The sequence below is a fragment of the Rhinopithecus roxellana genome, chromosome 12 (genome assembly GCF_007565055.1).
Source record: "Rhinopithecus roxellana isolate Shanxi Qingling chromosome 12, ASM756505v1, whole genome shotgun sequence".
NCBI classification, from domain to species: domain Eukaryota; kingdom Metazoa; phylum Chordata; class Mammalia; order Primates; family Cercopithecidae; genus Rhinopithecus; species Rhinopithecus roxellana.
Window position 1 is genome coordinate 66,616,951 of NC_044560.1, and position 12,647 is coordinate 66,629,597.

The following is a 12,647-nucleotide window of genomic DNA, read 5'->3' on the forward strand; positions in this document are numbered from 1 at the left end:
CCAATATGAAAGCCTAAGTACCTGTGGTTATTGAGGCCTTGAAAGGTGGCTAGTCTGAACTGAGATGTGCTGTAAGTATAAAATATACACTGGATTTCAAAGATTGAGTATGAAAAAAATGTAAAATCAGTTGGTAATTTTACATTGATTATAGTTTCAAATGATAATAGTTTAGATATATTGGGTTAGATAAAACCTATTATTAAAATGAATTCCACCTGTTTAATTGTACCTTTTTTAACATGGCTCATAAAAAATAGAAACTTACCTATGTTGACAGTGTTGCATGTCTGACAACAGGTGATCTAAATGCTCAGGTACTGGCTGAACCACAGCTACAGTCCCTTGGGCGTTGGGACCCAGCATTTTCCATGGCAGGTCACCATCGTGCCAGAAGAGCTGTTTCTGAAGCAAAGAAGCATCAGTTCAATACAAATCCAGCAACAGCTGTCTATTCAACATCCCAACTTAAATTTTTCTCTCCCAGCCTTACATATGCTCTACCACGGTTTAGGTGGATACCAGAGTCCTGACCTTTCAGGTGTACTTTTGATCTTAAATATCAGTTTTGCCCTATCATTCTGATGAAATACACATGTCTGATGAAATTTTTGAATAAGAACATATCTGCTTACTTTTCTATGTTATAAAGCGTGTTGGGTTTTTAATAATCCATAGATGAGTTAATTCTATTTTTTCTCTCTTTTTAGCTCCAGGCATTTTTTTAAAGTTTTAATTTTAAAAAGGCACAGAGAAACCTAGATTTTGGAGGCCCAATTCATATTGCATTTCTTGTAGAAAGCCTTTTTAGACTAGTATAACCAGGAGTTATTACACTCAAGCTGCTATGAACAGTTAACTTCTTGGTGGGTTACACACGACCATTATCACCGTCCTCTAAGGACCAAAATGTCAAAGCCAACAGTGGACTGCGGCTGCCAGCAGAAACTTGTTCTAGATATGACAGGTGCCCAGCACTACTGATTATGAGACACACCAATCAGAGCGTGGTTACTAAACAGCTGGATACTGCTGGTGGTCTCTCCCCAACCTCTCCAGGGAGCACTTCCCCACAGGCCCACATTCACCTAACATGGCTGTGAGCTGCCGAGGGACACCACCAATGATAGCAGTACAGACTCATTATTAGGAGTTTGCCAGGGGTCGGGTTTTAGTTCTTCTTCCTCGGATAATTCACCCATTATCTAGAACTAACCTGATTAAAATAATGCTAGTGCCTCTGTCCATTTTCTTGATATTAATAATGGTAGGGATGAATAAACCTTCATGTCAATTAAATGTAGAAAACAGAAATGAATTCTTCTTCCCAACATCCAGCTTCGTCATGTGTATGACAGTAAAATATTTGCCTTCTAATAAGGGCAATGTATTGAGTCCTACAACGTATCTCAAATCTGAAACTAATTTTCAATAAGGATATACTTTCCACTTTCCTGAAAAGCATGCATATGTCAGAAAGGTTCCCAGTATAAAAGTGTATTTTCCCAGATGGCTCATGATGGACCACATGCTCAGCTTGGAGAGAAAGAGGAAATTTATAAAAGCATAAAACATGGTTCTGTTTTTCTCAGGGACCTTGGTTAAGGCAGAAAAACAAACTCATATAGGAACTGCAAATGAAAGAACTTCATACCCACACACCCAAACACCAGGAATGGTGCATTAGTCTCCTAAGAGCTCTTCTTGCCCCCAGATCTGTTTCCCTTAGGTCATTCTCAGAACTGCCAAGTGAATTATTATTTAAAGTGTGAGTCATCTTTTTACTCCTCTGTATTACATCCTTCAGTGTTTCCAGGAAATGCCTTCAGGATAATGCCCAAGCTTCCCTTGAGGGATCCGATTCCAGACTTTCTTGCTGGCCTGTTGTCTGGTCCCCTGCTTTGCCCTTTATGCTACCCAAAACCCCACTGTGAGTGGTGCCCTGGACATATCCCTCCTGGTTCACTCCTACTTATCCTTTAAGATACAGCTCAGGACACACAACCATCCTCCCACTCTCACGAGGGACTGAGGAGTTCCCCACTGCTCCACCCTCTCCAGGGAGATACCCACTCAAGATACAATCAATTACCTGGGAGTCTCCTTTTATACTGAGTTCATAAGGGCTCAGGACACAGCAGGTGCTCAATAAATATTGGTTAAATTAGCTTAGGAAATGCAGAGGAACCCTCCTTAAAGTTACTAATGACCACAATACTGACAGTGTTTTTCTATATACTGTTTTCTTTATAACATTTGAACTTCCTTGGAATTCTCTCCTTCCTAAGGGTGCTTTTTTTTTTTTTTTTTTTCCAAGACAGGGTCTTGCTCTGTCACCCACGTTGGAGTGCAGTGGTGCTATCACGACTCACTGCAGCCTCAACCTGACCTCCTGGGCTCAAGTGATCCCCAGCTTCAGCCTTCTGAGTAACTGGGACTACAAGCACACCACCATGCCTAGCTAATTTTTGTATTTTTTATAGAGGGAGGGTTTCACTATGTTGCCCAGGCTTGTCTCAAACTCCTGGGCTCAAGCGATCTGCCTGCCTCAGCCTCCCAAAGTGCTGGGATTACAGACAAGAACCACCATGCTTGGCCTAGATATCTTCTTGATATTGACTCTCAACCCTCTGTCTCTTCACTCCATAAAAGGAGCCTTTGCGTCCATATTTGCCTTTTTTCTTTTTCTTTTGTTTTCCTTTCTCTTCTTTCTTTCTCAAGTGGAGACAGGGTGTCACTCTGTTGGTCAGGCTGGAGTGCAGTGGTGTGATCATAGTTCACTGCTGCCTTGAACTCCTGGGCTCAAGCAAATTTTCTGCCACAGTTTCCCAAGTAGCTTGGACTATAGGCACATGCCACCATGCCTGCACATTTGATTTTTGAATGCCAGTGATATTCAAGTCTCTACCTTCTGCTTCTCATTCTGCCATCTATCTTTTTTTTTGTGACCTCATGTATGCCCCTAGCTTCAATAGCCACTTATGTATTGGCTCTCAGATCTCAATATCTATTCTAGACCTCTTTGTTGAGCTCCAAACTTATACATCCAATTGCCAACAGTAGGCAGTCACATGGGTAGGCACTGCTTACCTACCTGATGACCCCTAATAAAAACCCGAGTTCATCCACACGAACTTGAATGGCTCAGAGACCCTTAAATTCAACATGTCCAGAACAATTCATTATCCCTATGTCAGGGGTCCCTAAGATCACCCTTAAGCTTGATGAACTCACATGAACTAGAAGGACTCACAGGACTCAGAAAAGCTGTTATACTTGTGGTCATGATTTATTACCGCAAAAGGATACAGATTAAAATCAGCAAAGGGGCAGGCGCCTGAGCAAAGTCTTGGAGAAAGCAAGCACAAACTTTCAGGTATCCTCTGCCAGTGGAGTCACAGCAATATGTGACAACACATGTGAAGTGTTGCCACAGAAGTTCACCCAAGACTTGGTGCTCAGGGTTTTTTATTGTTTTTATTGGGGGTCATCACGTAAGTATGCAGTGCCTACCCAAGTGACTGATCTCAGCTACTCAGACTCCAGCCCACAGGCGAAAAAGGCATTCACCATAAATCACATTGTTAGGATAAACTTATCTAGTCACACCAGTACAGCTTGGCCCAAGGCCTCAGGAATGCAAAAGCACTCTTAGCAGGCAGAATGTGTAAGACTTAGAGGTCATTTTCCAGTCTTGAAGACAGACCTTTGCTGGGGTTAACACACAGGCAACCCAGTCTGCTGACTAGACTATTTTCTGCTCAATCCCCTAAAGCTGTTCTTCTGTAAGCCCTTTCATCCATTGCTATCTGAGCCGGAAATCAACCTAGATTGTTTTACTTAACCCCAACATCCAATCAGAGTCTACCTGTAGGACCATGCCTTCCTCACAGTCACTTCTTGCTTGGATTACTGCAACCTGGTCTCATCTCCATTTTGCTTTCTCTTCAGCAATACTCCATATGGAAATTAGAATTTAAAAAAAAAAAAAAGGAAATTAGAATTGTGATAAATGCTATGACAGAAGAATATGCAGTTAAGGCATTTGTAATAAATGCTTTAATAGAGGGATATGCACAATGCTATGACAAGGAGAGAGAGGGAACACTCTGGGTCACAGTTGTGCTTGACCAAGCACATCACTAAGCCTTCAGGGTAAATTCAAAACTCCTTGAATCTGAGACCCTTTTAACCTGGCTCCTCTCTAGCCCTCCCACTGGTCTCCCACAGCCTTCACTTTGTTCATACAGAGTCATTCGTAATTTTCCTGAAGGTCATGTGGTTCCACACCTCTGACCTTGTATGTTCTGTTCCCTCTATCTGTACTCTTCTTCACTCTTCAATACTTAGCTCAAGCATCCTCTCTGACCTCCTATTCTGCAGGCTAAACATGCTTCTCCCCCTCTTCCCTGCCTCAGAGCCCTCTAAAACCTTTATCGGAGCACTTATTCAACTGCCCTAAGTGGCCCATTGGCTTATTTCCTCCAGTAGTTTGTTAGTTTCTGAGGACAATGGCCAAGTTACCTTCCATGTTAGAATCCCAGCACCTAGCATAGCAATCCTAATAAGTACTCAATGCACATTTGCCGAATGAATAAAAGAAAGTTCAGTTCTGAGAGCAGAGTTGTGACTGCCTCCCTACAAAGTCAGAAAAAGCTTTACAGTTGTAAGAACCATTTAAGCTGATATTAAAGGAAAATAAAATTTCATCAATTTTTGATTTACCCATAACCAAAACTTTATTGAAAACACCAAAATAGGAGATCACTGCCGCATACCTTACAAAATCAGACACACTTATCTTGGTAGATTAACCAGAATTACTGAACTTATGATAAGGCTTTCTGGGACATAACACAAATTCAGGATGTTGTGTGGATCATTAGTGTTGCTTTCTTCTAAATGAACACTCTTCTGTGAGCTTGGTGTTTCGTCCTGTAGGCCAGCACAACACTGTTGAATAACCTACACAAAGATCCACTGTCTGAGTGTAACTGCCAAATTGGTTCATTTTGCCCACTGCCTATATAGAACCAATTTATCAAGACAGAGGCATTGCAACAGAGAAAGAGTTTAATTCACACAGAGCCAGCTGAACAGGATACTGGAGTCTTATTGTTACTCAAATCAGCATCCCTGAAAATTTGGAGGCTAGGGTTTTTCAAGGATGGTCTGGCAGGCAAGGGAATGGGTGCTGCTGATTGGTTGGGGGTGCAATCATAGAGGTGTGCAGAGTTTGCTTCTTGGTGGGGCCACAGGACTGGTTGGCAGGTCCAAGTGGAGCCATGGTAGTCAGAAATACAAAAGTCAGAAAAGACATCTCAAAAGACCAGTCTTAAGTTCTACAATAGTAATGTTATCTGCAGGAGTAATTGGGGGAAGTTGCAAATCTTGTGACCTCCAGAAAAATGGCTAGTAATTGTTTAGGTCTACACCTTAGCAGAGTTCATGCTCCTGTCATCCACCTAACCTGGTGGTCTTTCATTTGCTTTACAAAGGTGGTTTAGTTTTGGGGAAGGGCTGTTATCATTTAAAAATTTCTCCCAAAGTTAGCTTGGCCCAAACCCAGGAATGAGTAGGGCAGACTGGAGGTTCAAGGCAAGATGGGAGTTGGTTACATCAGATAGATCCCTTTCACTGTCATTGTTTTTTCATTGTTGTTTTTACAAAGATGATTTCATGGGCATGGCTGAAAAACATGGTAATCTTGTGGCAACTAGGACATGTTATATCCACAAAGTAAGAATTTGAACTTTTCACTGGCCTTTTCTTTTCTTTTCCTTTTCCAAGGATGGATGCAGTATATCTCTAGTCAAAGGCATGTTGATCCTTTCTCAAGCTCAGCCCATCCAGACCTCTCAGGCAACACCCTTAGTGAGCAGCACACAATCAAGCACTTGCAAGTTCATCAGATTCAGTAGAAAATGTGCTATAAAATGATTCCTGATGTTCACATGCCTTCTTCACCACGTATTAGCTGTGTGGCGCTGGCCAATTTTACCTTTCTTTGCATCAGTTTTCTCATCTATAAAGTGAGTGTAACAATAGCTTCTGCATAGAGAGTTGTTAGGAAACGTCAAATAAATGGCTTACTAAGGCTTAGTATTGTGCTTGGCACAGCAAGGGCTTGATGTATTTTTGATGGTTGTTTTCAGTTTTTAAAGTTTCTGTCCCTCAAATAATACTTTGTTACAGATGTGTAGAATCAGGAAAGCTGGCATGGAATTTTGAGAGACTGTCAGCAGTCAGCATATGATAAGTGGAGGGACAAAAGGCGCTCCTTTTCATCAACTCTGCTTTAATACAACACATATATCCCTAAAAACCATGTTTTGCAGAATTACAGTAAAAATCACAGGACTTATGGGGAAAATGGAGTTAGGTGCACAGCATTAAAAAATTTCATCAGGGCCGGGCTGGTGGCTCACACCTGTAATCCCAGCACTCTGGGAGGCCGAGGCGGGTGGATCACGAGGTCAGGAGATCAAGACCATCCTGGCTAACATGGTGAAACTCTGTCTTTAGTAAAAATACAAAAAAATAGTCAGGTATGGTGGTGGGCACCTGTAGTCCCAGCTACTCGGGAGGCTGAGGCAGGAGAATGGCATGAACCCAGGAGGCGGAGCTTGCAGTGAGCCAACATGGTGCCACTGCACTCCAGCCTGAGGGACAGAGCAAGACTGCCTCTCAAAAAAAAAGAATTCATCACTGACTCATTAAAAAATATGATCCTAATAAAAAATGGTAGCAGAGTTTTATACATGTTAAGTGGTTAAGAAATGCAAAAACAATACCACAAACATGATACTCTACCTTGAAAAAGACTGGAAGTTAGCTTGTGGAAGTAGGGGTTGGAAGGGTTGCAGCTTGTATGTTGTGAAGTGGTAGAAGGAGAGTTGTCTAAAACCCCAGGGGAAAACTGTAATGTCAGATAGGGATGAGTATTGTTTTTAACGTACATGGGAAACTGAGATAGATGGTAGTGTTAGTGGTGGTGAATACCCAAATTACTGATGGGTCTGTGGCAACCTAAATTCTTGCTTCCTCAGAAGAAAGAACTCGACAGAGGGGCTTAAGGCAGAAAAAGAGACTGAGGCAAGTTTCAGAGCAGGAGTGGAAGTTTATTAAAAAGCTTTAGAGCAGGAAAGAAAGGAAAGTATGCATGGAAGAGACACAAGCAGGTGATTTGAAGGATAAGTGCGACATTTGACCTTTTGACTTGGGGTTGAATATGCTGGCATACTTCCAGGGTCTTGCGTCCCTTTTCCCATAATTCTTCCCTTAGGGTAGGCGCTCACACGTACAGTGCCCTCCTTGTGCTTGGGAGGTGAGCATGCACAGTGTGTTTAGGAAGTTGTATGCATGCTCACCTGAGGCTTTCTTCCCTCTTCTAGTGAAATGCCCCTGGAAGGCCGTACTCCGCCATTTTGTCTCTTAATGCATATGTTAAAGCTCACTCACCCAATTCCTGAGATTTTATTGGAAGCTGATTACCAATTTCAAGTGTTTTTAATCTGGGAAATTACCTCTCCCTGGTGCCTGCAATCAATTATCACGTTAGTGTGACAACTGTGAACCATCAGGAAATTGCCTCTCCTAGGCCTGGCTGCCAATGATCATTTTTAGAGAGGCAGTGTGGTAACTGCCATACCATCATCTGATGGTCGCCTGACCATCCTGGTGGGTGGTGGGGGAGCCCTCTCCTGCCCTGCTCATGTCTGACTACCTATCTACTGTAACAGTAGACATTTGAGATGTATATTTGTTTTATGTGTTACTGTTTAGTTTGGATCAGCTGGGCACAGTTTTCTGCATTCACTTAGTGTTTCTCACTAACAGAATCACACATAAGCAAAAACAAATTTTGCATTATGCTCAAATATTGTTTCCTAATATGTCAACTGCATTGAGACAAACTTGTGCTTTTTTACATGGTGTTTAGGCATGAATTAAAGGAAGTACCTTTGTAGGGATTAGGGTTTGTGAACCCAAAAATATCTGAGATAGGTCTCAATTTAGAAAGTTTATTTTGCCAAAGTTAAGGACAGGCCCATGACATAGCTTCAGGAGGTCCTGGTGACATGTGCCCCAAGTGGTCTGGGTGTGACTTGCTTATATACTTTTTAAGAAGATGTAATATATCAATCAATACCTGTAAGATGTACATTGGTTCAATCTGGAAAGCTGGGACAACTTGAAGCAGTGGCTTCCAGGTTACAGGTAGATTAAAAATTTTTCTGATTGGCAATTTGTTGAATGAGTTACATTATGTTGTGTTGTGTTGTTATGTTATGTTATGTTATGTTATTTTTCAGATGGAGTCTCCCTCTGTCACCCAGGCTAGAGTCCAGTGGAGTGATCTTGGCTCACTGCAACCTCTGCCTCCTGGGTTCAAGCGATTCTCCTGCCTCAGCCTCCTGAGTAGCTGAGATTACAGGCACGCACCACCATGCCCAGCTAATTTTTGCATTTTTTTTTTTTTAGTAGAGATGGGGGTTTCACCATGTTGGTCAGGCTGGTCTCAAACTCCTGACATCATGATCCACCCGCCTCAGCCTCCCAAAGTGCTGGGATTACAGGCGTGAGCAACCGTGCCACCTGAATGAGTTATTATCTAAAGACTTGGAATCAATACAAAGGAATGTATGGGTTATGATGATAAGGGGCTGTGGAAACCAATGTTTTTCATACAGCCTCCAGGTAACAGCCTTCAGGGAGCATAGATTGTAAATGTCTCTTGTAAGACTTAAGGTCTGTGTTGATATTAATGCTGGTTAGCTTTTCCTGAATTCCAAGAGGAAGGAGGGTATAATCAGGCATGTCTGACCCTTCCCATCATGGCCTGAACTAGTTTTTCAGGTTAACTTTGGAATGCCCTTGGCTGAGAGAAGGGGCCCATTCAAATAGTTGGGGCGGGGCGGGGCTTAGGATTTTATTTTTGGTTTACAGGTTCAACAATCAAAACTCAAGTCAGAGTTCTGCTTACTTTGACAGGGCTTCCACTATACACAGGGTGATCATTTGTCCCAGTTTCCACTGTGGTACAGGCCTAATCATGAATAGCTCCCCATTTCAATATCAAGTTTCTCATTTAGATAACAATTTATAGTCACTCAAGCTATAATTAGTGAATCCCAGTTATACAGTGCTTGGGGGTCTGCAAAACAGAAGGCTACCAAGTCCAGAGAAAGACTGTTGAGTCAACAGGAATGTGCATCTCCAGATTTTGGGAAACCACACCACAAGCAACTGTGTCTCCGATGTACACACCCTTCTGGCCCTCACTGCCAAGGCCAGAATTTGCCTCTGAGATTTACCATAGTCTTTGAGTTCCTTATCAAAGAATTTCAATTAAAAGCATTTATGAGGCCAGGTGCGGTGGCTCACGCCTGTAATCCCAGCACTTTAGGAGGCTGAGGCAGGCACATCACTTGAAGTCAGGACCACTCTGAGACCAGCCTCACCAACATGGAGAAACCCTGTCTCTACTAAAAATACAAAAATTAGCTGGGCATGGTGGTGCATGCATGAAATCCCAGTTACTTGGGAGGTTGAGGCAGAGAATTGCTTGAACACGGGAGGCAGAAGTTGCAGTGAGCTGAGATCACACCACTGCACTCTAGCCTGGGCAACAGAGTGAGACTCTGCCTCAACAACGAAAAGCATTTATGAGTTGTTTCCTCAGATCTTTGCCCTTGATAAAAATGAAGATGAGTGCTTTGGAAATAAAAGGGCAATGTGATTTTTAAAACTCCAGTTAAAATTGTTCATGGTTTAAGATCAAAAGTTTCTTTAGAACATATGTGCCAAGGCTTTGTGTGGCTAGTTGTTGGATTTCTAGTTTTCTTTGGGGCATTAACACAGAATCTCAAGAATTATTTGTTTGGAAAAGTTTAATTTCACTGATATCTAATTTATAGAGATTTTCCTTATTTATTTATTTATTTTATTTATTTTTGAGATGAAGTCTCGCTCTTGTCCCCCAGGCTGGAGTGCAGTGGCACGATCTCAGCTCACTGCAACCTCCCACTCCCAGGTTCAAGCAATTCTCCTGCCTCAGTCTCCCAAGTAGCTGTGATTACAGGCACCTGCCACCATGCCTGGCTAATTTTTGTATTTTTAGTAGAGATGGGGTTTCACCATGTTGGCCAGGCTGATCTCGAACTCCTGACCTTAGGTGATCCACCTGCCTCGGCCTCCCAAAGTGCTGGGATTACAGCCGTGAGCCACCACACCCAGTCTTCCCTATTATTTAATACCTCTTTGCTTAAAAGGAATAACATTACAAAATCAAATCAACTAGTTATCAAGGTAGAAGATTTTCAAGATAAAAGAAACTAAAAGTGGTTAGAAATTAAATTGATATTTCACAAAAGCTTTATACTCTTTCTGAAAATTGCATTTCATTGAGCCTCTTCACTAATTAAAAATGCGAAATACAAGTTTAGTTTGAAATAATAATTCTGGGCTGAGAATTACAGAAGAAAAAAATCTCAGGGTAGGGTAAATAAATTACAGCATGTTATAGTCAAGTAAAAACTATACTTAGAGGTTAACAAAACCAGCCATAATAGTCATGGCTAAGCACTAGCAGAGTCTAAACCTAGGGAACTCAGTTGTCTGATCCTATGCCTGGCTGGGATGAACAATTCACCACCTTGGTTTAGACATCATATATAATAGAAAATTGGATCCAAAAAGCCAGAATGGAGGGTTCTTGTTATCCGTTTTAGGGTTCTAGGGAATATGCAAACGATTACTTTTTTCTAATGAGTACACTGGGCTGGGGCATGGTTTGCTTTAACAGAGCACGGTCAACAGGAATTAAACTGTCATGACAGACCAGAAACAAGAAAATCTATCTAAATGTAGATGCAACAGGGAATCTAGAAAATATCCAGCTGCCCTACATCAGCTGTATTCCTTCTAAAACTGAGTAAAAATGTTCACGTTCTTTAATTCTACTACTTTATTTTTCATAAAATGTCTGCAAAAGGTGACTGAACCTTTTGGACAAAATGAAGTATTTCTGGTCACTGTGACTGTAGCCACAGTGGGACACGGCACACAAACTGCCAAGAGTGAACAAAATGGCAGGGCAGAAAAATACAGGCTGGGCAGAGGTGGTGGCTCACGTCTGTAATCCCAGCCCTTTGAGAGGCCAAGGGGGGCGTGGATCACTTGAGTCTGGGAGTTCAAGACCAGCCTGTTCAAAATGGTGAGACCCCATCTCTATAAAAAAAATACAAAAAACTAGCCAGGCACCACTGGTGGCACACACTTGTAGTCCCAGTTTTGTAGTCCCAGTTACTTGGGAGCTTGTGGTAGGAGCACTGCTTGAGCCCGGCAGAGCAAGGCTGCAGTGAGGCAAGATTGCACCACTGCACTCCAGCCTGGGTGACACTGTCACACACACAAATTGCAGGCGATCTAGATGTATCTTCAGATTACTCAATGGCCTTTTGAGTATCATAAACTACTAAAATAGCTATTTCAATGAAATCCTTAATACCTTAATTGCAAAAAGGTAGTGGTCCAACCCTGAATAGATTTGCCATGATAACCAACCAAAAAAAAATGAGGCCAAGTCTTGCACATGCACCAAATGATCACTACTTTTGATGTAGATTATAGGTGGCAGCTAATGGGTGAAGAATTTCACTTAGAAAGCCCTCCAAGCAGGCACTGCAGCAGTGTGGGAAAAGGTAGAAATTTAGCAAACCTAAGATATGGGTTAAAGTCTGGTCTTATCACTTAATAGCAGTTATGTGACCTTGGGTTCATTATTTAACACTTGAGTCTGTTATCAACTCTAAAAATAGGAAGGTTAAGATTCCCTGACAGTTGAAAAATAAAAGTGTTCTGTGCACTGTAAGATATTTTAATAACTAAATGAGGAAAACTACCATTTGAACATTCAGAAACTTGTATTATGAATAGGCTAGAATGTCTGAGAAGCTTTAAAATACATTCCTTCCAAAAATTAAAAATATTTGCTTTAATAATCAGCACTAAACCCCTTGCAGAGCAATGTGCATGGATGAAATATCTAGCATCAACTACATTCGGTAGCAGACTGTAAGTGCTCACCAAATAGCTACATGTTCTATCTATACCTCCCAGTCTTGCTTGCAGTGAGGCTGTAGGTGGAAGGCATGTCTCTTTCAGGTCTGGCCCTTAAAAATATCCTACACCATCTGCTAGTCTGCTTGCTGTCTGATTTGGCAATGTTGGAGACCATGTGTTCCAGATGGCATAGCTAAAAATGGAGGATTGCCCAGTCCACACTGGACATTTCATGAGCATAAATTTTTTTATTAAGCCACACTGACTTAATGTTTAATTGTAGCATAACCTACTCTATCATGATACTCTATATGCAAGGCATTGAGATAGGGTTGGAAATACACATGCATAAGGATTCATGACAAGGTTCCTACCCTCTTGAGAAAGAAGTTTTAGAATTCTAACCTCAAATTCATAGTCCATTCATTCCAGTAATGTGTTGTTTCATCAGTATTTCATATTTCTCATCAATAAATATTCTGTGCTAAGCATTATATACTAGGTACATGTATTTCTGACGCTCAAAGATATGAGGTGGATCTTTATCAGGAGCTTCATGTTACTGACATTACAGTACTTCC

The 12,647-nt window shown here is 41.6% G+C and overlaps 1 pseudogene; it reads right to left on the minus strand.

The window, feature by feature from the left end:
- Window positions 1-4,882: 4,882 nt before the first annotated feature.
- On the minus strand, window positions 4,883-5,822 carry LOC115900732 (annotated as a pseudogene).
- Between the last annotated feature and the right edge of the window lie 6,825 nt (window positions 5,823-12,647).